The sequence below is a fragment of the Monodelphis domestica genome, chromosome 8 (genome assembly GCF_027887165.1).
Source record: "Monodelphis domestica isolate mMonDom1 chromosome 8, mMonDom1.pri, whole genome shotgun sequence".
NCBI classification, from domain to species: Eukaryota; Metazoa; Chordata; class Mammalia; order Didelphimorphia; family Didelphidae; genus Monodelphis; species Monodelphis domestica.
The window spans coordinates 43,793,010-43,815,965 of NC_077234.1; the positions used below are offsets into that span (position 1 = coordinate 43,793,010).

Below are 22,956 nucleotides of genomic sequence, written 5' to 3' on the forward strand. Positions count from 1 at the left end.
TTGTTATCAGTTTTGGGGCATATACTAACTAAGATAGTTAATTATAATTTTCTTTATTTCCTTTATAATTTTTCTTTTTTTTTTGAAAACTTTAACTCTTTTTTCAAAAATCAAAATTATTTTCAGCTTTTTCATAAAACTGCTCCTACTTTTACTTATCAATCCAATTTTTTCCCTTCTTCTATTCACACTACACCTTCTCGTATTGGAGATTGTTTTGCTTATGATTACTCCTTCACCTACCTTGCTTCCTTCCTATTCATCCCTTTTCATTTCTGCCTACCTTAATTACTCTATTGGGATAAATATATTTCTGTTTGTGGTTGTGAATGCTTGTGTGCATAGTTCAAATGAAAATAAAACGTGCATGATGCTGATTCATCCCACCCCTTCCTTTCTGTATAGACGTTATCTCACATATCCCTATCATATATTATTTTGTATCACATCACATATCATACTCTCATTTATATCATATCATATTGTAAGTTCCCTTTTCCCTTCCCTACTATATCCCCCTATTCCCTCATGTATTTCTTCCAAGACATTCAAAACAGAACAGAACCTCTGTCTATCTTATTTGATTTTCTCTCTTACCCTTGAAGACATTTGGGTTCTTTGAGGACACATTTTCCTCATCCCTCTCCATTAGAATGTAAACAATTTTCCATCATATAATCCCTTCCAACTGACCACTTTATTTACTTTCCTAGGTTTTTTGGATTCCTGAATTTTTATTTGAGTAGAATGTAAACTCTTTGAGGACAAGAAGTTTAATTTTTCCCCTTTTTTATTATTGGTGTCCAGTACAGTGGCATAAATGCTTATTGAGTTTAATTAAGTGATCCTAAGACCCTTTTTGTGGATATGTCCTTCATCTCTATCATTTCATACTTTGTATTATACATATTTATAATAAAACACTTAAAATAAATACTTATTGAATGACTCAATAAATGAGCAAATGAACAAATAAAACTAATGTCATAAAACCTTTTAAAAAAACTAAGTAGATATTGATTGACTATATTCTAGCAACATGAATGGGATAGTCTGTTTTCCCTACCCTCCCAGTCTTCCAGATTGAAGCCATTGATGTGATCTGTTGCTACTAATATTATGCCCCACTACCTTCCCATAGCATTTGATTAGATGAAACATCTCATATACAAGTGGTAGAATGTATAAAGATGAGAGGTAGCAGAAAATGTCTCTCTTTTCTTTGGGATTTTCTGGTTGTGATTATTTGGAAAGTCATTTTGAAAGCCGGTGAGTTTCTTTAGAGCTAGATAATCCCGATGCATCTGTGAACACTTCATTCATATTTCTTCAGAAGTCATGTGTGGAGAAGGGTATATTAGCACTAAATGATAGAAATTAGAGAGAGAAAAGATTGACTTATACAGACTTGGCCCTCTATGCCTTTGTATGCTAACTGCCTTTCTTGAGAAACTATCCCTTAAGGCAATACATTACTTGGATTTCCCCCCCTGATTCTGTTTTATTTTCTTCCCCCCTTTCTTCATTTCTTCACTAATAACAGAATTCTAGAACCTTAAAGTTGGAAGTATCTCTAGAGGGTACGACAACTTATCTTCCCTGTTCAATTGTGAACTCCTTGAAGGTTGGGTCCGTCTTTGCCTTTCGGTGTTTGGCACATATTAGGTGCTTAAAAATTATATAATGAATTGACTGCATCTAAACAAGAACCTTTTCTTTGTTGGCAAATTGTCATCTAGATTTTGCTTGAAGCCCTACAGAGCAGGTAGACATAACTACTTTTTTTAAAATTTAGAATATTTCTCCATGGTTACATGATTCATGATTTCCTACTGCCTTCCCTCCCTGCTCCCAGAGCTGACAAGCAATTCCATTGGGTTATCCATGTATCATTGTTCAAAACCTATTTCCATGTGACATAACTACTTCTTAAGTCTGCCTCTTCCATCTTGGGATGAAGCATCATGTCAGGAAGTTTCTACTTATACTGAACATAAACCCATCTCTTTTCAATAAGTGTGGTTTTACCCTCTTTGAGCAAGTGGAACCACTCTGATCCCTCTTGCACAAGAGAGCTTTTCAGTCTCTGGAAGATTATTCTCAGGTCCTTCCTAATTGCTCTCTTTTTCAAACTACCTGGTCCCCTGCCCTTGATGAAATCACCTATTGCATATAGACCCTTATTTCCAGGACCTTAAGTATTCTTAGTGATACACCTTGGAGCATTGGTTTATATGATCAGAATTATTCCCTTCTTGCTTCTGGAGTCTCTGAATCTTAATGCAACCAATAATGGGAGTTCTCTTTGTTGGCTGCCATATCACATTGCTGGCTCATATTGAGCTTACAGTTCACAAGAGTCTTCTGATATATTTCAGATAATAATAAATAATTTTGGAATAATAATGGAATTTGTCCAGTGTTTTACTTTTTACAAGCAAATTTAAAATATTATCACATATTTATTTGTTTTCCTTTCCAGTTTCTAAATAAGTAAAAACAATAATGGTGAAATTAAAAAGTTATTTATAAATATCTGGTTTGCATTTGCTATTTACTAAGAAAAACTCATCAGGATTTTTTATAATATACCAAACATTTAAAGTTTGGTAAAATAAAATTTTATAAGTTCATAAAATATATATATGATTTATAAAATCAAAATATCACAAAATTTCTCTTAGAGAAAAATGTACGCATTCCGGGTAAAATAACCTGTGGTCCCTCATAATTTAAATGTAGGATTTCAGAGTAAGTGTAAGATTAACTCTTGCTAATTTCCATTCGCTTGTTAATCTAGTCCTTCAAATCAAATCTAATACAAACAGCTTGGGATTTTCTCTTGCTGTGAAAGATTTCAGTGATTCAGCATTTAAGTGCTATGTTGTTGAATTTTAAATAAAGAAAATGTAATACATTAAAATAAAAAGTGGTTAAGATAACATTATGAAAAAATACACCTAGCTTGTGTATTGTTTTGATTGACAAATCCATGTTTTATAGTGATAGTGATAAACAAAACTACATTCCTAAGAATAAAGTGAAATGGATTCTCTTCCTCTGCAATCAGAAAATTCACACTTTTATTGTGCGTCTTCTGGATGTAAGGTGTTATGCCATATTCTGGTGATGCAAAGACAAAAATGGGACAGCTTTTAGTCTTAAAGACCTTATCTTTCACTGGCATTTGAAGTATCAAATAATATAAAAAGGACTTTGCAAACCTCAAATATCTATGGAAAGTCAGTTGTCCTAGTCATTAATGTCATTTTCACAGAATTTAGTTTTTTTAAGCAAATAGTGCTCAAGAGAATATCCCTCCTTCCCCCTTAACCCCCAACTCTACCCTATGCAAAGAACGAACTATTTGAAGGCATGGACTCCAAGATCCATTAGGAGAGATATATTGAATGGATCTAAAGAGTAGTATAAAGAGGGTAGCTGGGTAGCTCAGTGGATTGAGAGTCAAACCTAGAGATGGGAGGTCCTAGGTTCAAATCTGGCCTCAGACATTTCCCAGCTGTGTGACCCTGGGCAAGTCACTTGACCCCCATTGCCTAGCCCTTACCACTCTCCTGCCTTGAAGCCAATACACAGTATTGACTCCAAGACAGAAGGTAAGGGTTTTAAAAAATAATAATAAAGAAATTAAAAATAGAGTAGTGTAAAATAGTAAATATTTTAATTTTAATTTAATTCTCTTTTTATCCATGTTTCTAATTAAATAAAATAAAGTTTAATAAAAGTAAAATAAAAGGCTAAATCTCAAAAAAATTATAAATTGATATTTTTGCTGCAGTTCATCTACCCAACAAACATTTATGAAGTTGCTCCCATGCTACTCCAATGGCTGAATCAAGGAGCTTCAAAGACCAGAAAGATGGTCTTGGTCCTCAATACAATCTATTACTAGAGAGGTTTATAAGCACTAAGTAAAATGATGTTATAAATTCTGCTCTGTAGTCTAGAATATTATAATGGGAGCTTGGCTCCCATTTTAGTAATGGAGTAACTGAGGGGTATATTTCAGGGCACCCATCAAATTTGAGGAAGCCCACTGTGCTGGGGGAAAGGTGTCAGTCATTTTCTCACCCCTCCAAAATCCCCAGAAGGATCCTGGATGAGGAGGAAGCTGCCCCAGCAGCAGCACCACCTCCAGCTGGGTCACTGGTGCCTTCAAAGCCCAACCTGTTCACTTGAAGCTGCAGAAGGGAGTGTCAGATTGTAATTAAGTGCTCTGGGGTGGAGATGAAAATTGCTGATGATAAATAAAGGTGCTGCCTTTATCTGCGGTTGGGGTCAGTGAAGTAAAGGATGTCAAGGAGAGAAGCACAACCGGGAATGAGACATTTCACTTGTCATTTAAGTTAATGTTAGGTTGTGCGTGATGAGTAGGACAGGCTGAAGTGGTCAGGCAAATGGAAGCAGAAGAGAAAACTTACTGTAATGATGCAGAATTCCAAAACATAACAATAAGATTGTATGACTGGCATGATGGAGACCTGGGAAAATTGAGGTGTCAGTATATCCATCAGCAAATTGTTTAAAACTAGCTCATTGATAGAGTGGTCTTAACCCATAGAAAGCCTTTGAAGAGGAGCCAGCAAATCTCACTCCCCTCCCCCCCCCCCAGAATATCTAGAGTTCTTCCGAAAGAAACTGTAGTTTTAATAGACTCTTCTACAGTGTTGAGTGCATTGCTGGCACTTTGGAATGTTTCAGGGGAATTAGTCAAAGGGTTATAAAATCAGTATCTTCAGTGATCCTCTGATTCCTCTCACTCTAAATTCAGAAATGGAATACATTATCTAGAACAAATGGTATCACTAAGTTAAATTTAATAGATATTAAACTCACACTTTATACAAGGCATTTTTTCTAGGTTATGGAAAAACATAAGGGAAAAATAAAACCCACCGTGAGGGACTTCACATTCTGTTACAATGCTGTGACTTCAATCAATAAATGATCACATGATCAATTAGCTTCATTATAAATATGCTGGGTATATGCACCTAGGCATTGTTTAGTAGCTATGTCTGTTTGTAGATGGGACAGCTGGGTGGTACAGTGGATAGAGTGCTGGGTCTTAAGTCAGGAAGACTCATCTTCTTGAGTTCAAATCTGACCTCAGAAACTTCCTAGCTGTGTGATCCTGGGCAAGTCACCTAACCCTGTCTGCATCAGTTACCTTATGTGTATAGTGAGCTGGAGAAGGAAATGCCAAGACACTCTATTATCTTTACCAAGAAAACCACAAATGGGATCAAAAAGAATGGACCATACTGAAAAACGACTGAACATTTGTGGATCTACATAAAATCCAAAAAAAGGATAGCTATTGTCTGTACTAGATAGAGCATAGGCTAAACACTTTCTGCATGCCAGTGAGCAATGGGGATTTTAAAAAGTGAAAAAGAAGAAAAAACAGTTTCTTCCCTTAAGGAGTTTGCATTCTAATAGGAAAAGGCAATACATAGAGGAGAGCTAGAAAAATGGACAAAAAGCAGAGAGAAGGGTGGTACCCACATTGGGATATAGTAGTCAGGCAAGGAACATTTCTTAAAAGCCTACTATGTGTCAGCTCTGTTTAAAAAGCTTACCAGTCTTCCTATCTAATTATGCTCAATTATCATTTACTATCTGTACGACCATGGGTAAGGCACTTAACCTCCTAAATATTCTCATCTATAAAATGGTTTCATGGAATTATAAGGCTCAAATGAGTTCAAAACTGTATCATTCTCAGAAAAAAATGTTAATTATTTTTGTTGTTGCTATTGATGATAATGTTTTCCACTAGAAAGAAACAAACAAGGCAGAAACGAATACGCAGATAAAAATATATACATATATTTTAAATTATTGTCCTCTTTTCAAATGACAAAAAGAAAGACAGCTTAGTACAACGGAAAGGAAAATGACAGTTTAAGAAGACCCAAATTCTAGTACTGACTCTGATGGGTCATAGGATGCCAAGTATTTAATGTCTGAGTGCTCTAGGCACTTCAGAACTCCCAAACTCAAATGATTCATGAGCTTGAGTTACTCCAGCATCAATAGATGCAGATATATGCCATGGTGCCCAGCCAGATGTATGTTTAAGGGAAAATTACTTTAGCAATGGTTCATAGGATGGAGTTAAGTAGTGAGAAATGAAGCCTTAGGTCTCTTTCCCAGTCTCTGGCCCTAAAGGCATGCACCATTACCTCCAGTGTTCATCTCTCTCTCTCTCTCTCTCTCTCTCTCTCTCTCTCTCTCTCTCTCTCTCTCTCTCTCTCTCTCTCTCTCTCTCTCTTCTCATTTTCTCACCCTTTCTCTCTTTTTTATTCTCTCCCTCATTCTCTTTTTCATTCTCTTTTATCTTCAACTTCCTTCTTTTAAATCATTCTTCTTATCCTGCCTTCAAACATGCCCAAGTCTTAGAGAATCCTAAAGAATCAATTTTAAAAATTAGTTGAAATAATTGACAACTTTAGCAGAGTTGCAGAATATAAAATAAACTGACAAATCATCAGCAGTTCTATTAACAACAAAGTATAGCAGCAAGAGATAGAAGGAAAAATTACATTTAAAATAACTGTAGGAAATTGACTAAATAAAATAAAATAAAAATAACTGTAGCTCGCTCAATAGTTCAGTGGATAAAGAAACCAGCCTGGAAATGGGAGGTCCTGGGTTCAAATGTGACTTCAGATACTTCCAAGCTGTTTGGCCCTGGAAAAATTACTTAATCCCAATTGCTTAGTCCTTACTTCTTTTCTGCTTTGAAACTGATACTTAGAATTGATTCTAAGAGACATGATAAGGGTTCAAAAATAACTGTAGATAATATAAAATATTTGGGAGTCTAACTGCCAGTATAAACCCAGGAACTACATGAACACAATGAGAAAAATATATGTTAAAGTTTTTTATTTTATTTTTCTCCAATTATATGTAAAAAGTTTCCAACATTTTTCAAAGAATATTCTCTCCCACCAACATTGAGATGGTAAGAAAACTCATATAGATTTTACATGTACATTCATATAAAACATTTTTTTCCATTTTAATCCTTTTGTGGAATGAAAAAATTTTAAAAATGAGAAAGAAAAAAGTTTGCTTTAGGAAAAATTCATACTTAGCTCTTTTTCTCTGGAAGTAGATAGCATTTAAAAAAATTATCATGAGTCCTTTGGGCTAGTTTCAGATCATTGTATTGCTGAGATAAGCTATTATCCACAGTTGTTCATTGTACAGTATTCCTGCCACCTTACAATATTCTCCTGGTTCTGTGTATGTCACTGTGCTTCAATTTATGTAAGTCTTTCCAGATATTTCTGAGCTTCTTTTACTTGTCATTTTTTTATAGCACAATAGTATTCCTTTACAATCACATACTATAACTAACTCATCCATTCCCCAATTGGTGGGTATCTCCTCACTTTTCAACTCTTTGCCCCTCCAAAAAGAGCTGCTTTAAATATTTTTGTATATATAGGTCCTTCCTCTTCATGTTTTTTTATCTCTGGGATAAAAACCTAACAATGGTATTGTCAGGTCAAATATATTGTTTTAGAGCCCTTTGGGCATAGGTGCAAATTGCTCTCCAGAATTATTGAATCCGTTTACAACTCCCCCAATAGTGCATTTGCATCTCAAGTTTCCCATATCCCCTTTAAGTTTTTGATCCTTTAATGTGGATGCTACTAAATCCTGTGTTATCCTGACTGTGGCTCCAAAGTATTTGAATTGTTTCTTTTTGGCTGTTTGCAACATTTTCTCCTTGACCTGGGAACTTTGGAATTTGGATATGATATTCCTAGGAATTATCCTTTTGGGATCTCTTTCAGGAGGTGATTAGTGGATTCTCTCGATTTCTATTTTGCCCTATTTCCTAGAATAAATGGGAAGTTTTCCATGATAATTTCTTGAAAGATAATGTCTAGAAGGCAGCTGGGTGGCTAAGTGGGTTGAGGCATAGAGATGGGAGGTCCTAGGTTCAAATCTTGTCTCAGATACTTCCAAGTGTGTGACCCTGGGCAATTCACTTAAACCCTTACCAATCTTCTGCCTTAGAACCAATACCCAATATTGATTCTAAAGTGGAAGGTAAGGGTTAAAAAAATATAATATCTAAGTTTTTTTGTTATTTTTTATCATGAATTTCAGGTAGTTCAATAATTCTTAGATCATCTCTCCTGGACTTATTTTTCAGTTCAGTTGTTTTTCCCAAAGAGATTTCACATTTTCTTCTTTTTTCATTCTTTTCACTTTGATTGTTTCTTGATATTTCATGGAGTTATTGGTTTCCCAATTCTAATTTTAAGACATGCTTTTCTTGAATGAGATTTTATACTTTATTTTCTATTTGGTCAAATCTACTTTGTAAATAATTTTTTTCCTCAATTAATTTTTGTATCTCATTTTTCCATATAGTCAATTTGATCTATCAAGAAGTTCTTCTCTTCAGTGCATTTTTGATTATCTTTTTCCATTTGTCCAATTCTGCTTTCTAAAAAATTATTCTCTTTGTTGGATTTTGTGCCTCTTTTACTAATTAGCCTATTCTATTTTTTAAGATATTAATTTCTTCAATATTATTTTGTACTTCATTAACCAAGCTGTTGATTCTTTTTTTATGATTTTCCTAAATGATTTTCATTTCTTTCTTCAGTTTTTCTCCTAACTTTCATATGATTTCTGAAATACTTTTTGAGCTCCCTTATGAGTTCTTTTTGGGCTTGATACCAATTTATATTTTTCTTTAAGATTTTTAGTGTGGCAGTATTGACTGTTGAATTCTTCTGAATTTGTGTTTTGGTTTTCTCCATCACCAAAATAACTTTCTTTGTTGAGTTTCTTCTTTTTTTGTAGTTTACTCATTTTCCAACTTTTTTTCTTCTCTTTTAACTTAAAAAAAAAAAACTATTAAAGCTGGGCACTGTAACTGTGGTGAAGGGAGTACTCACTGTTCTAAGAGTCAGGTTTTTGTGTAGCTATCTTCAGAGTTGGCTCTGGGGAGCTATCTGCTTTCAGTTCTTTTAAGGTGGTGTGATATAAGGAGAGGGCTGTTTAAAGTCTCTCAAATTGTGTTCTGGTCTGTGGAAAATGGTAAGCACTCTTTTCAGCCTTGAAACTATGACCAAGATCTCTTGTTTTCCTATGTCTGCAAGGGCTTGTGTGTGTGCTAATGCTCCTCCTCACCCTGCTCCCAGACTTTGCCCTGGTTCTGTGCATAGGCAATAGGAGGAGTCTTGTACCCAGAGCCAGCAAAGGGCTCTATAATCTCATTCTAAGCAGTTTTCTGCCCCCCCACTTACTGTTCCCAGGTGAGAGCTCTGGAAGCCTTTGCTGCTGCCTCAGTTGCAACCAAGTCCTTTTGCTATAGTGGGGTTAGCCCTAACACACTGCACTCCATTTTTACCCTGCTGCACTAGATTCTACATGCTGGCCTTCTAAGTTATTTTGGGCTGAAAAACTACTTCACCTTGTTTTATGTGGGTTATGCTGCTCCAGAATTCATTCTGAGATGTTTTGTCATAGTTTTTTTGGAAGGTATTTTAGTAGAAACCAGGTGATTCTGTGTACTTTCTCCACCATCTTTGCTCTGCCCTATCATTGAAAAAATATTAATTGCTCATCTGTAAACTCAGCCAATATAGTGAAGCTGACAATTCTACCTAAATTATTTTACTTATTTAGTGTCATACTAACTAAGCTACCAAAAATTACTTTATAGAGGTAGAAAAAATATTAATAAAATTCATTTGGAAAAACAAAAGTTTAAGAAATATCAAGAAAATCAATGAAAAAAAGTGTAGGAAGCTAACCTAGCTGTACCAGATCTCAAACTGTATTACAAAGTGATCATCATCAAAACAGTCTTGTATTGTCTAACAAATAGTATGGTGGATCAGTGGGATAGTTTAGAGACAATTTTGTCACAATAGTAAATGACCATAGTAAACTAGTATTTGACAAACCCAAAGATCCAAGTTTTGGGGATAAGAACTTATTATTTGACAAAGATTTCTGGGAAAACTAGAAAGTAATTTGGCAGAAACTAAGTATAGACCAACATTTCATACCTTATATCAAGAGAAAGTCAAAATGAGTACATGATTTAGACATAATAGATGATGACATAAGCAAATTAGGGAAGCATGGAAAATCTTACCTGTCTGATCCATGGATAAGGAAATAATTTATGAACAAATAAGAGATAGAGAGCATTATAAGATATAAAATAAATTATTTTGATTACATTAAATTGAAAAGTTTTATGCAAACAAAACCAACGATGTCAAGATTAGAAGGAAAACAAAAACTGGGGAAAGGATTTTTTAAGCAAATTCCTTCAATAAAGGCCTCATTTCGCAAATATATAGAATTGAACCAAAGTTAAAAGAATACAAGTTCCCAAATTGATAAATGGTCAAAGGATATGAATAAGTAATTCTCAGATTTAAAAAATTCAAAACAACTTATAATCATTTACTCATTGACACTAATTCAATTCAGTATAAATTAGAAAATTAAATAACTCTGGTGTGCTACTTCATACCGGTCATATTGGCTAATATAACAGAAAAGGAAAATGACAAATGCTTGTGGATATGTGGGAAAATTGGGAAACAAATGCACTCTTGGTGGAATTGTGAATTTATCCAACCATCTGAAGAGCAATTTGGAACTCTGCCCAAAGTGCAACAAAACTGTGCATATCCTTTCAATACCATTAATAGGGCTGTATCTCAAAGAGATTTTAAAAATGGAAAGAAAGAAAGAAAGAAAGAAAGAAAGAAAGAAAGAAAGAAAGAAAGAAAGAAAGAAAGAAAGAAAGAAAGAAAGAAAGAAAGAAAGAAAGAAAGAAAGAAAGGAAGGAAGGAAGGAAGGAAGGAAGGAAGGAAGGAAGGAAGGAAGGAAGGAAGGAAGGAAGGAAGGAAGAAAGAAAGAAAGAAAGAAAGAGAGAGAAAAAGAAAGGAAGGAAGGAAGGAAGGAAGGAAGGAAGGAAGGAAGGAAGGAAGGAAGGAAGGAAGGAAGGAAGGAAGGAAGGAAGGAAGGAAGGAAGGAAGGAAGAAAGACCAGAGGAGGGAGGGAAGGAAGGAAGGAAGGAAGGAAGGAAGGAAGGAAGGAAGGAAGGAAGGAAGGAAGGAAGGAAGGAAGGAAGGAAGGAAGGAAGAAAGAAAGACCAGAGGAGGGAGGGAGGGAAGGAAGGAAGGAAGGAAAGAAGGAAGAGACCTATACATACAAAAATATTAATAGATGCTCTTTTATGGTGACAAAAAACTGGAAATTGAGGTAATCTAGAGGAATGGCTTAAAATATTGTGGTATATGATTGTGATGAATATCGTTGTGCTAGAAAAAACAAGCAGGAAGATATCAGAGAAACCTAGAAAGTCTTAATGAGTAGAACCAGGAGAACAGTATAGATGACTATTCTGAGCAGTACAATGATCTAAGACAATTCTGAAGAATTTGTGATGAAAACTATTATCTACCTTCAGAGAAAGAACTGATAGAATCTGAATGGAGATTGGAGCATACTTTAAAAAAAATTCTTTTTTTTCTCCTCAGAGCATGGCTAATAGAAATTTGTTTTGTGACTGCATATGTAAAACCTATAACCTTCTCAACGAAGAGGGAAAAGGGGAGAAAGAATTTGGAACTCAAATTTTTCAAAAACAAAATGTTAAAATTGTTTTCACATGTAATTGGAAAAAATAAAATATTTTTAAGATGCCCAAGTCTCCTTCATCCTTTGTAAAAAACCAAACCTTTATTATTCCCTTCCACTCCCTGAAGCTACTATTCAATATCTCTCTTCTCTTTCTCAGTCAGATTTCTAGAAAAAGCTGTCTCTCTCACTTATTCCTCAACCTTTTGCAGTCTGACTTTTGACCTAGCCATTCAAGTGAAACAGCTATCTCCAAAGTTGCCAGTGATCTCTAAATTGCCAATTCTTATGGTATTTTCTCAGTAGGAATCCTTCTTGACCTATCAGCTGTGTTTGACAATATTGCCCATTCTCCTCATGGATGATCTCACCTTTCTGGACTTCCATGACTCCACACTGTCTAACATGTCAGTTCCTTCTCTTTACTTTTAGCGAGCACATTATCCACATCACCCTTAAAAATGAATCATCCTTAGGTTTCTGCACTAGACCCTTTTTTATACCTTCTTGGGAGCATCAACATTTCCCATGGACTTAATTATCATCTTTATGCAAGGGACTCTCAACTTTAGTTTCTCCCCTAAACTTCAGTACTACATCACTGATGACTAGATAATGGATATTTTAAATGGGATGTCCCAAAAACATCTCAAATTTAGCATAACTGAAACTGGACACAATTTTTCTTCCCTTGAACCCTTCCTTCTTTCAAACTTCATATTTTTAAAAAATTAGTCAGTCTTCCAGTCTCCCAGATTTGTGACTCTGGTATATCATCTTTATTCCTTTCTCCCTTACCCCTCAAATTTGACCAGTGGTATAATCTTGCTGCTTATAATTCTACAGAATATTTTGCATCAATCCTTTTCTTCTACTCACACAGCTAACACCTTCATTCAGATTCTTATCATTTTTGCCTTGATTTTTTGCAACAGCCTTTTGATGGGTCTCTTTTTCTCAAGTCACTCCCAACTCGAGTCCGCCTAAATCAATGACAACATTATTTTCCTTAAATGCAAATCTGACCATATTACTCCCTTATTCAATAAATTCCAGTACTTCCCTTTTGTCAATAGGATAAAATATAAATTCCCCTGCTTATTTCTTAAAGCCCCCTGCACTTTGAGCCCACTCTCTTTTTTCAGCCCCATTGGTTCTCTCTCCTTTATTCTGTGATCCAGACATACTGACTTCCATTTCTCACATGACTCTTCATTCCTTTTCCCTGTACCTTTGCAATGGACATGCCCCATATCTAGAATATGTTCTTCATTTGCCTTTGCCTCATAAAATCCCTCTGCTTTTAAGACAAGGCTCATGAAAAGACTTCTGCATGAAGTTATATCGGTTATAATAACAAATACATTTATTATACTTATATATGTATATATTGATTTTCCCCACTCCTTTCAAAATGTAAGGGTTTTTGGAGAGAGTATCACTTTATTATTTCTATTCCCAGAACCTAGTATAGGGCATGGCATATATTAGGCTCTGAACAAATTCTCCTTAATTAATTGGCTATTTTTCCTTATTTTTTCAGGTACCCCCAAAACTATATCTTGACCTGATTGGAAAACTGGACTATACTAGGGTGAGTAGCCCCAAAATGTTTAAAATATCTAGCTGTGACCTTCTAGTTATAAATAGCTTAAAAAACAAATAGAATTTTGTTGTTGTTGTTGTTTGTTACATGTAATAATATTCTGCTGAAACATAATATATAATAAAAATGAGAGAAATTGAGTAGATTTTCTGGATCAAAATGGCAAAAGGTCCTCAGATGAAATTGTTCCAGTGTGGAATGGACAAAGGTTACTTATATTATTATGGATATGTATTATGGAGACAGATTTGGAATTTTAAGGCAAAAGAGTAATGGACTTATTTATCATATCAGTTTCAGACAAATATTTGATTATCAATTCATCAAATAATATAGATTTTCAAAAATTCTTCCCTGGGCCCAATTTGGGGCAATCCTGTGGGTACAATTACCTTTAAATTCAAGCCATCTATATCAGTAGACTGTAAACTCCTTGAAGACAGGGACCATTTGTTTTCATCTTTTCATGTCTAGAGCTTATTATAATCCTTTATATTTAGTAGGTGCTTAATAAATGAATAGTTATGGAACTGAACTAATTTATAATACAACCTTTAATAATTCTATGAATATTAAGACCAATAGAATTTACTTGTGCATGGACTGATCAGATTTGAGACTGACATAACTTCATATTTCCTTAAAGAGACAGAGAGCACAATAAGGTGACCCGTTTTGTCTGTAGTTTTACTAGAGGCTCAAATATTGAGATAAAGTAGTTTATTATCTATTAAAGAGTTCTACCAGTAATTTCATTACCCAATGATGTTTACAATGAAAAAAATCAGTTTTTCTCTTACATAAAGGTTCCATCTGCAGTGGATTGTCATGTTCTCTAAGTGTCCTTCAAAATGGAACTGTGTATTTATAAAATAACCTGTGAAATGTCAAATGTGAGTTTTTCTTGAGTAGGAGTAAGATAAGACCTTGCCTCACTTAAATTCTGAATTTACCATCCTATTTAATTCACCAATTTCTTCTTTTCCTTGCTTTTATTTCTTCCTATCATCATTTCATATAAATGTAGCTTGAATATGACCCTACAGTATTGGTCTACAGTATATGGTCTACAGTAGTGTAGACCATAGGTTAATATACAATGTGGCATCTACATCCCCATTTTTTACTTCTGGGTTAGCTCCTTTACCCTCTACCTGTTATCACATATCATCATATCTGGGGATTATTCCAAGAATTGGTGATTGTACTAGCCATTGTCTTCTACTATAATTTGCTATTCTCTCCCAAAGTCCTAGGCATAAACCTAGTGTGTGTGTGTGTGTGTGCGTGTGTGTGTGTGCGTGTGTGTGTGCGTGTGTGTGTGCGTGTGTGTGTGTGTGCGTGCGTGTGTGTGTGTGTGTGTGTGTGTGTGTGTGTGTGTGTAAGGGAGGGAGTTGGCAGGAACATAGCCCTAATGTAGCTCTTAAGCCCCCGTTGGTGTCCTCCCATTTATACAAAATCAGTCACAATGGCACCAATGATTCACAGAGAAGAACTTTTCCTCTTAGATTACCTTCCATTTACACTGTATATTTGGTGTATATACATAGTAATCTTCATGTTGTCTCCCCCAAAAGAATGTGAGCTCCTTGAGAATAGGACCATGTTTTTCCTTTCTTTCTAGCCACAGCACTTTATGCCTAGAATATAAGAAGTACTTTTTGACTGTATGAAACATTCATCTAGCAATAAAGCAAAGACAAGAAAAAAGAATAATATCTACTCAATGGAATACAAGAACAGGAATGATCAAAACATCACAATCATCCTTTTAATCTGGGGTAACACATTCTTCTACCAAAGCATACATTGTAGGAGAAGAGATATGAATTCACAAAAACCCAGCAGGGAGGCATATGAGTTGGGGAACACGTGTGCCTGGGCAACTCAGAACTATGGACTGAAAGTCTTGTTGCCCTTAATCCCTTCAGAAATAATATGCACCATACAAATCCATTTTTCTGCTAGCTATTCCCCTTTTAGTTCTCAGTGTTCTGCTGGGCAAATCTGCTTCTCTTCTGCTCTCAAACTGATGAAGCACTGACAAGGTTTCTAAGTAACAAACACCCTTAAAAAGGTGATGAGAGAGTGTTAACACTTTCAGCAAAATATATATCAACATTTGTTCAGTGACGAGCAATTCCCTTAAGCCAGAGAATTGCAGAGCTCCTCCAGTTGGCTCTCCTGGTAACTCAGACAAGCCCAGGCAATTAGTCCTTCACTTAACAGGATTTTGCTTTTTCCAATTTGCTTCTAGCAAAGCATACTTCTCCAATAAGCAAGCTCATAGCCAAAACGAGGCAAAGCCTGTCCTGTTTCTCTCTCAAATGATAAATGCCCGCTGATAGGATGCCTGAGAGGTTTGCCCTCTCTCAAGCTGAGGATGGCACTAGCAATAAGCTCAGATAGCTTTTTACATAACCAGTAGAGTAGAAGAAAGATCCAACGAATGACTCACCCTTTCTTCATCCAATCGGGACAGAAATGCCTCTCATCAAATGAACAGGCTCCTGGCAAAGCCTGCCTAAAGGTACTCAGCTGTCAGAAATGTCTTCCATTGCCTTCTATGTCTATAGACTCCAGCTTCCTGTGACTCTTCCTACACTTGATGTTAGCCTCCTTCTCTTTCCTATAGCTTCTTCTCTCTAGTTCTAATTCCTCGGATTTTATACATAGTTACCTCTAACTTATGAAAGATTCTACTTTTCTATCCAGTATTACCCCAGTCCTCCTTATAATCGCCCTATAGTTTCCAAAAAGTATTGGATTTATAAGTAAAAAACAAAAACAAATCTCATGCCAATGAGGAAATGCTTTTTAGGAAGTTGAGAGTCTGAAAGTGGGAAATAGGTTTCTACTTTGGAGAAAGAGTTATCAGTCCAGAGTGGACAGATAATAGCATACATGAAGAGGAGGAGCATGAAATATGGCTGGAAGAAGTCATTTGGAACCCAACTTTGGAGGATCCTAAATGCCAGGCTTTATTAGAGGCAATTGGGAAGCCACCAAACACCTTTGATCAGGGGACTGATATTTTATGTACTTTAGGATGAGTATTTTTGTAATTACTGGAGGATAGATCCATGGCATTTGACTTCTTTTACCAAGAAGAAGCCTAGGAAGAGCATTTGGGAGGATTTAAGTTTTAATGATTAAAGCCACCATCACCCTCCAACATCCTTTCATTCATAATATTCTTCTCCTTAGGAAATTAATTTCTAATTAAATGTGGTTTGAGTGATCAGAAATCAGTAAAGCAGTAGGCTAAGACTAGCAGTCTCTGTTTATCTCAGTTTAAGTCTTCAGCTTATCATTCTTAACATGTCTTGTTTATACTTTTCCTATTGAACAAAGCAATTTTTCATGGAGTGTCAATGATGATTTTAATCAAAAAGAATATATGGATATATGCACTTGTGTGGCCAGAAAAGCAGAGGGTCACTCCCCTATTTTTATTGTTGAAATAAATCAAAATGTGTATGTGTTTATTTTCAAGTTAAAGTTTTGTGGTATCTATTAATCTTCTAATTTGTTCAGTCAAGGGGGCAGCCACGGTGTTTTTGTGGCTGTAAATAAATACTGGAAAATGGAATAGACCTTCAAGAGAATATAGGGATCATCTAGTCACTTTCGAACCCAGGCCTTGAATTGGACAGAAAACCCTTGTTTTGAATCCTGCCTCAGACACCCGACTTAGTGTTTGATTCTAGGGAACTTATTTCCTCTCTCTGAGCTTTAAACCTCTCATTCACAAAGTGGGATCTAATTTAGCACCTGCCTCAGAGGGTTGTCAGCATCAACCATGATAATGTATGTATATATTTGCCAACCTTGTGAGCTGTTGTTATCCTTCTGCTTTAACATACACAACTGTTTGTAAATTGTGTGACCACAAAAATTTGGCTGTAATGCTACAATAAAATATAAAACAATTAAAACAGCATTTATACTGAATTCATTAAAAGGCAAAAACATGCTTGCTTCTCAGTTAAAAGAAAATAATCCAGTCCTGCTTTTTACAAGATAAACAGGGGGCAGCTGGGTAGCTCAGTGTATTGAGATCCAAGCCTAGAGATGGGAGGTCCTGGTTCAGATCTGGCCTCAGACACTTCCCAGCTGTGTGACCCTGAGCAAGTCACTTGACCCCCATTGCCTAGCTCTTACCACTCTTCAGCCTTGGAACCAATTCACAGTATTGATTCCAAGACCAAAGGTAAGGGCTTAAAAAAAAACCAAACAACTAAATAAATGAATGAATGAATGAACAAATAGAGTAAACTATTTGTATGTATATGTATATATTTTTGCTTTGGATCATCTCCTCTCATTCTTATTCTTAATATCTATTATTTGGTGGAATTCAAGTAGGAGGCATTACTATTATTGTCATAACTGAAGAAACTGAGGTGCAATGAGATTGCAGATTGCCTAGAAGCTATTCGAGAACCATTTAATGTCTAATATACAGAAAATACAGCGCAGAATATAAAGAGGCAATGTAAGGTGCTACTTCTCCCCTCAAGAAGTTTTCAGGCTGCCATGGGAGAAAGAAGCACACGGTTCATTAGAAAACCAGGCAAAAGAAAAAAAGAACTCTAAGACAGATGGCTCTCACAGTCTGGAGAGATATCAGACATACAAACACTGTAGTACCAACTGAACCAGATTAACCTGTAACTTGGAAATATTTAACGAATAAATAAAACCATAATAAAAAAGATACTGTTAATTTGTATTTTTTTAACGTCAATATGTAGAGCAGCTAAGTGGTACTATGGATAGAGTACCAGACCTGAAGTCAAGAGGACCCAAGTTCAAATCCAACCTCAGATACTTACTAGTTGTGTAAATCTGTTTGCCTTAGTTTTCTCATCTGTCAGAGGAGCTAGAGAAGGAAGTGGCAAGCCACTCCAGCATCTCTGCCAAGGAAACTCCAAAACAGGTCTTGAAGAGCTGGACATGACTAATCAGCTAAATGACAAGAAGCAAATATGTGGAACCTTATAAACCATTTAGTGGCCGCCATTTCTGGAGTTTTTTGTTCTGCTGCTGTGTAGTGTTCCCCTCCTGACTGTGCTTCAGACTTTCTGTATTTTAGCACCTTGCCTCAGATGCTATCCCACCCTGGACATTATTCTGCCATGCAAGCTTCCTTCTCCCATTGGCAAGAGTACCTCCATTCTGGGGAGAGACCCACACCTGCCCTTTCCAGGTGTGCTTCTGGTTTTTTTGGACTCCAATACTTTGCTTTCCACTCCCACATGACATACTTTATTCCTCACCCTATTCCCATAACCCTTTTCCTAATTTTTCAGTCCTTTTTTGTGTGTTTTACCCTTATTATAAGCTACTTGAGGGGGAAAAACTATATTTCTTTTTGTTTGTATTGCTTTCCTCATCACCCAACACAGGGCTTGGCATACAATAAGTGCTTAATAAATGTTTCTTGGCTTACTTTACCTATATCACCTTGACTAGCACCTTTCTCTGGGTTGGTGCTTGCTTAATAAACCAATGTTTGTTCCTTGGATTGAGTGGAGAAGTTCAGAAGTCTAAAACCTACGTATCCCATTTGCCAGTCCATTTCTTTCTCTACTACTCTCCGGTGCTCTTCAGTGGAGCTAATGTTATCTTCTGTAAGGAAATGTATTAATGTTATCTCTATGCTGCCTAGAAGACTCTTTCCCCATTAATCATTCTGACTCTTATGGTTCAATACTACTAATGCTGATGTGTGAATTGTCCATCCGGATATCTTCTATGGAGCCAGCCTGAGATCACAGGGATCTCATATTTTCTTTCTCAGCTTATGAAAATGCAGAACTTCAAAACTCTTCATGTATCTACCTGGCACAATAGCTTTGCCTCTAAAATTTAATTAACCAGTTAGCAATAGGTGCTAAAGGAATTTTTAGCAAGCTTATGTCATTGTTTTTCCACCACATAACTGGCATGCACAAGTAGCATGTAACCAGGTAGATGGTATGTTTTGGCTAATGAAGTTTGAAAATGAGATGGCTGCTCTTACATTGTGGAACATTTTGCTTCTAGGATACACATTGCTATTTAAATCCAGAAATACACAAATTCTCAACTTCAGCATTTGGAAAGCTTTCTAATGAGCAAATTAGATGTTGGTTTGTGACCATCTGAGAATCCACATATAGCCAATTAAAACCTGCTTGGTTCCTTTTTTTAAAGGCATGTTGAAATGTCACATTTAGGTCAACACATAAGTATTGAAAATAGTTTAAAGCATGGGTCATTATGCTGTGCTTACATTTTGTATGATATGATATCAGATATCTAGTTTCAGTGATATTGGAAACTTCCAGTGTGGGATTTTCTTCCACTGCTATAGACTGACAATTTATTTGTGTTTATAGTCTTTTTAAAAATTTTTATTTAATTGATTAATTTAGAATATTTTCCATGTTTACAAGATTCATGTTCTTTCCCTCCCCTCCTCCCAACCCCCTCCTGTAGCTGACACACAATTCCACTGGGTTTTACATGTGTCATTGATCAAGACCTATTGCCATGTTGTTGATGTTTGCATTAGGATGTTCATTTAGAGTCTACATCCCCAATCATATCCCCATCAAACCATGTGATCAATCAGTTGTTTTTCTTCTGTGTTTCTGCTCCCACAGTTCTTTCTCTGGATGTAGATAGTGTTCTTTCTCATAAGTCCCTCAGAATTGTCCTGGATCATTGCATTGCTGCTAGTAGAGAAGTCCATTACATTATTTTGTACCACAGTGCATCAGTCTCTGTGTACAATGTTTTCCTGGTTCTGCTCCCTTCACTCTGCATCAGTTCCTGGAAGGTTGTTCCAGTTCACAAGGAATTCCTCCAGTTCATTGTTTCTTTGAGCACAATCAAGAGTTGTGTGGAATACTGAGAGGTTAAACAATTTGCCCAGGACCAGAAAAAGTAGTGAGCATGTTTTTTTTTTGTTTGTTTGTTTGTTTGTTTTTTAAAACCCTTACCTTCCATCTTGGAATCCATACTGTGTATTGGTTCCAAGGCAGAAGAGTGGTAAGAGCTAGGCAATGGGGGTTAAGTGACTTACCCAGGCTCACACATCTGGGAAGTGTTAGTGAGCATGTTTTCAAGAGATAGGAATGGAATCAATGGATAAGGTAAAATTGAAAATGAGAAAGACATTATGAACAAGGTATCAAGCTCCTAGAAGAGGTATATACCTCTTCCTTAGAAACTGGAGCAAAAGAGAGTATGGGTAATGATGTAGAAGATTTGAAAGTATGACAAGGTAGAATGGGGTAAATACATCTTTCAGTAGTCTTTATTTTCTCAGTAGAAGAGGAGGAAAGATCTTTGCTGAGAGGAAGGAGGAAAGAGAGGGAATAAAAGTTTTGGGAGGAGAAGAAAAACTTTCAAATAGTTGCTTAAATAAGTGTGGTAGATCAAGGCATGGAAGAATGCCCTAGGAAAATAAAAGGATTTCTGTGCAATAGCAAGAAGACCTCGTGGAGACTTTAAAAATAGGAATTTGAAGTGTATCCAGTCAGCAAGGTATATGGTGAGAGTTACCAGGATTGGGTTTGTCAAGACACATCTAAAAAAAGATGATAAGGTGGCAAGGTATGAGGACAGTGTATAGTTGAAGTGGTCAGCCATATGTTCAAGATGCTGTGGTCAAAGTAATGTGAAAACAAATTTGGTAGAATGAAAGAAGAGAGTATAGTAGATAGTGGAGGACCTGGTGAGGAAGAAGAGTAGGGTTAGCTTCAGTCAGGTAAGAGAGAGATGTAAGGACAGTAGCTTTTGATCAGAAAGAAGAATTTCCTAGTGACTATCCTTGGGGTTATATAGTTACAGGTCATTGTGAGATCAAGGATGTGACTCATCTAATGGGGTTATGAAGGCACAAGTCACAAGGGAATTCAGGAGTCTGATAAACAAGAAAGTGCAAATCTTTGAAGAGACATTGACATGTATACTAAAAGTCTTCAAGTATAAAGATATAGTGGAGAAGAAGATGATGAGCCAGGCATCAAACATGGCTTAGTAGAAAAGAATTCTGTGACCAAATAATTTAAGAGTCACAGACTTAGAGGATGATAGATAACTGTGATGAAGATTGAATCTAGTTGGACTAAATAGATGGAATCAACCTTAAAGAAGGGGAAGTTGCTGAGTAATAGTGGCAAAGGCATAGACTAGAACTGGTAATCAGTAGTTGTAAGGGGTATATGCTTCCATATCCTGATCACTTGTGTAGGTGGCATTTAAGAGGATACACCTGGTAGGTGGAACAGGGATGCAAGTCTTTCTGGAGGGAGCTAGATCTTTATTGATACTTCCAACTCTGAGTTTCTCTGGTTTTGAAATCTATCTTCACTTTGTAGCCTATGACTTCATTTGTTCAGCAATTAGTATAACAACTAATATCTGCTCTACCAACCTCTCAGGATTGTTGTGAGGCTGCCAGGAGATCAGGATTTAGAAAGCACTACATAAATACCAACTAGTATCATTATTTATATGTTGTGAATGGATTAAACAAAGGATGAGGAATTCTGTTCAGACTTAGCTTGGTGCTTTTTTATGGAAGAAAAGCTTCAAACTAATTAGGCTACCCTGGAAATTAGTATTTGGACAGCTCGTATGTGTTCTAGTATTTGTATCAATGGTGAAAATACATGGATAATAATGACTAGGTTTTTCTTTGGCTTAACTTAAAAAAAAATTAAAATAGCAAATGAACTGTGAAAAGCCGCATCTACACTTGGGCTCAAAGTCCAAGAAACAAGTGTAATGTATATAGCATGGAGTGTAATCATATTTTTAGTTTTAAATAATTTAGTGGGGGTATTTGTCATTTAAAATTACATTTAAACCCTTCCTTAAGAAATATAGAGAACATTCAACATGTTGAATTTCAATTAATTGGACTCTGAGAAATGAGGCAATTAGTATTCTTTATGAAATTACATTCAATTACCTTGGGACAAATCAAGTTTCTTTCCCCTTCATTGTATATGTATCTTCTGTGAGTCATTTGATAACGATTATATTTTCATTTTAAAAGATATTGCACTGATGGGAATATTTAGATATTTTTAGGTTTTAAAGACTTCTGAAGTTATGTTCCCTAGTATATTTTTGGAACAGGAGCTTTTCTTATAACTAGAAGTGAGGACCGACTATTTTAGAAGATAAAGTTTAAGGGAAGGAAGGAAAGAAAGAAAAGAAGGATGAGAAGGGCTCATTTATTAAGTATCTTCTATATTCCAGGCACTGCACTGGGAACTTTACAAATAATATCTCATTTGATCTTTGAAATATGCTTGGGAGATAGGTGCTATTATTATTATTCCCCTTTTATCAATGACTAAACTGAGGCAGACAGAAGTTAAGAACTTGAGCAAGGTCACATAGCTAGTGGGTATCAGAGGTTGGATTTAAACTCAGGTCTTTCTGCCTCCACACCTAGCACTCTATCCTCTATGTCATCTAACTGTCCCAAGCAGGTAAGGGGAGTCCTTTGCCATGGACAAGTATAGGCCAGGATTCTTAACTGGGATCTTATATTATTCTTATTATCATATAAGCTGATATATAAAGAATACATCAAGGTTTTTTGAAGATATTCTATATATGTATGTAAAATGTACATATGTACATGTATGTATATACATGTGTGTATATAATTTATT

At 35.8% G+C, this 22,956-nt stretch overlaps 1 long non-coding RNA gene across 1 annotated transcript in view; it reads left to right on the top strand.

Annotated features, from left to right (window-relative positions):
* The window catches only part of LOC103106337 (uncharacterized), a 610,021-nt gene that overhangs the window by 220,899 nt on the left and 366,166 nt on the right, over window positions 1-22,956 (top strand). Inside the window, exon 3 of the long non-coding RNA XR_008914168.1 lies at window positions 13,208-13,258. This is a non-coding gene — a long non-coding RNA (uncharacterized LOC103106337). The remainder of the gene's footprint in view (window positions 1-13,207; window positions 13,259-22,956) is intronic.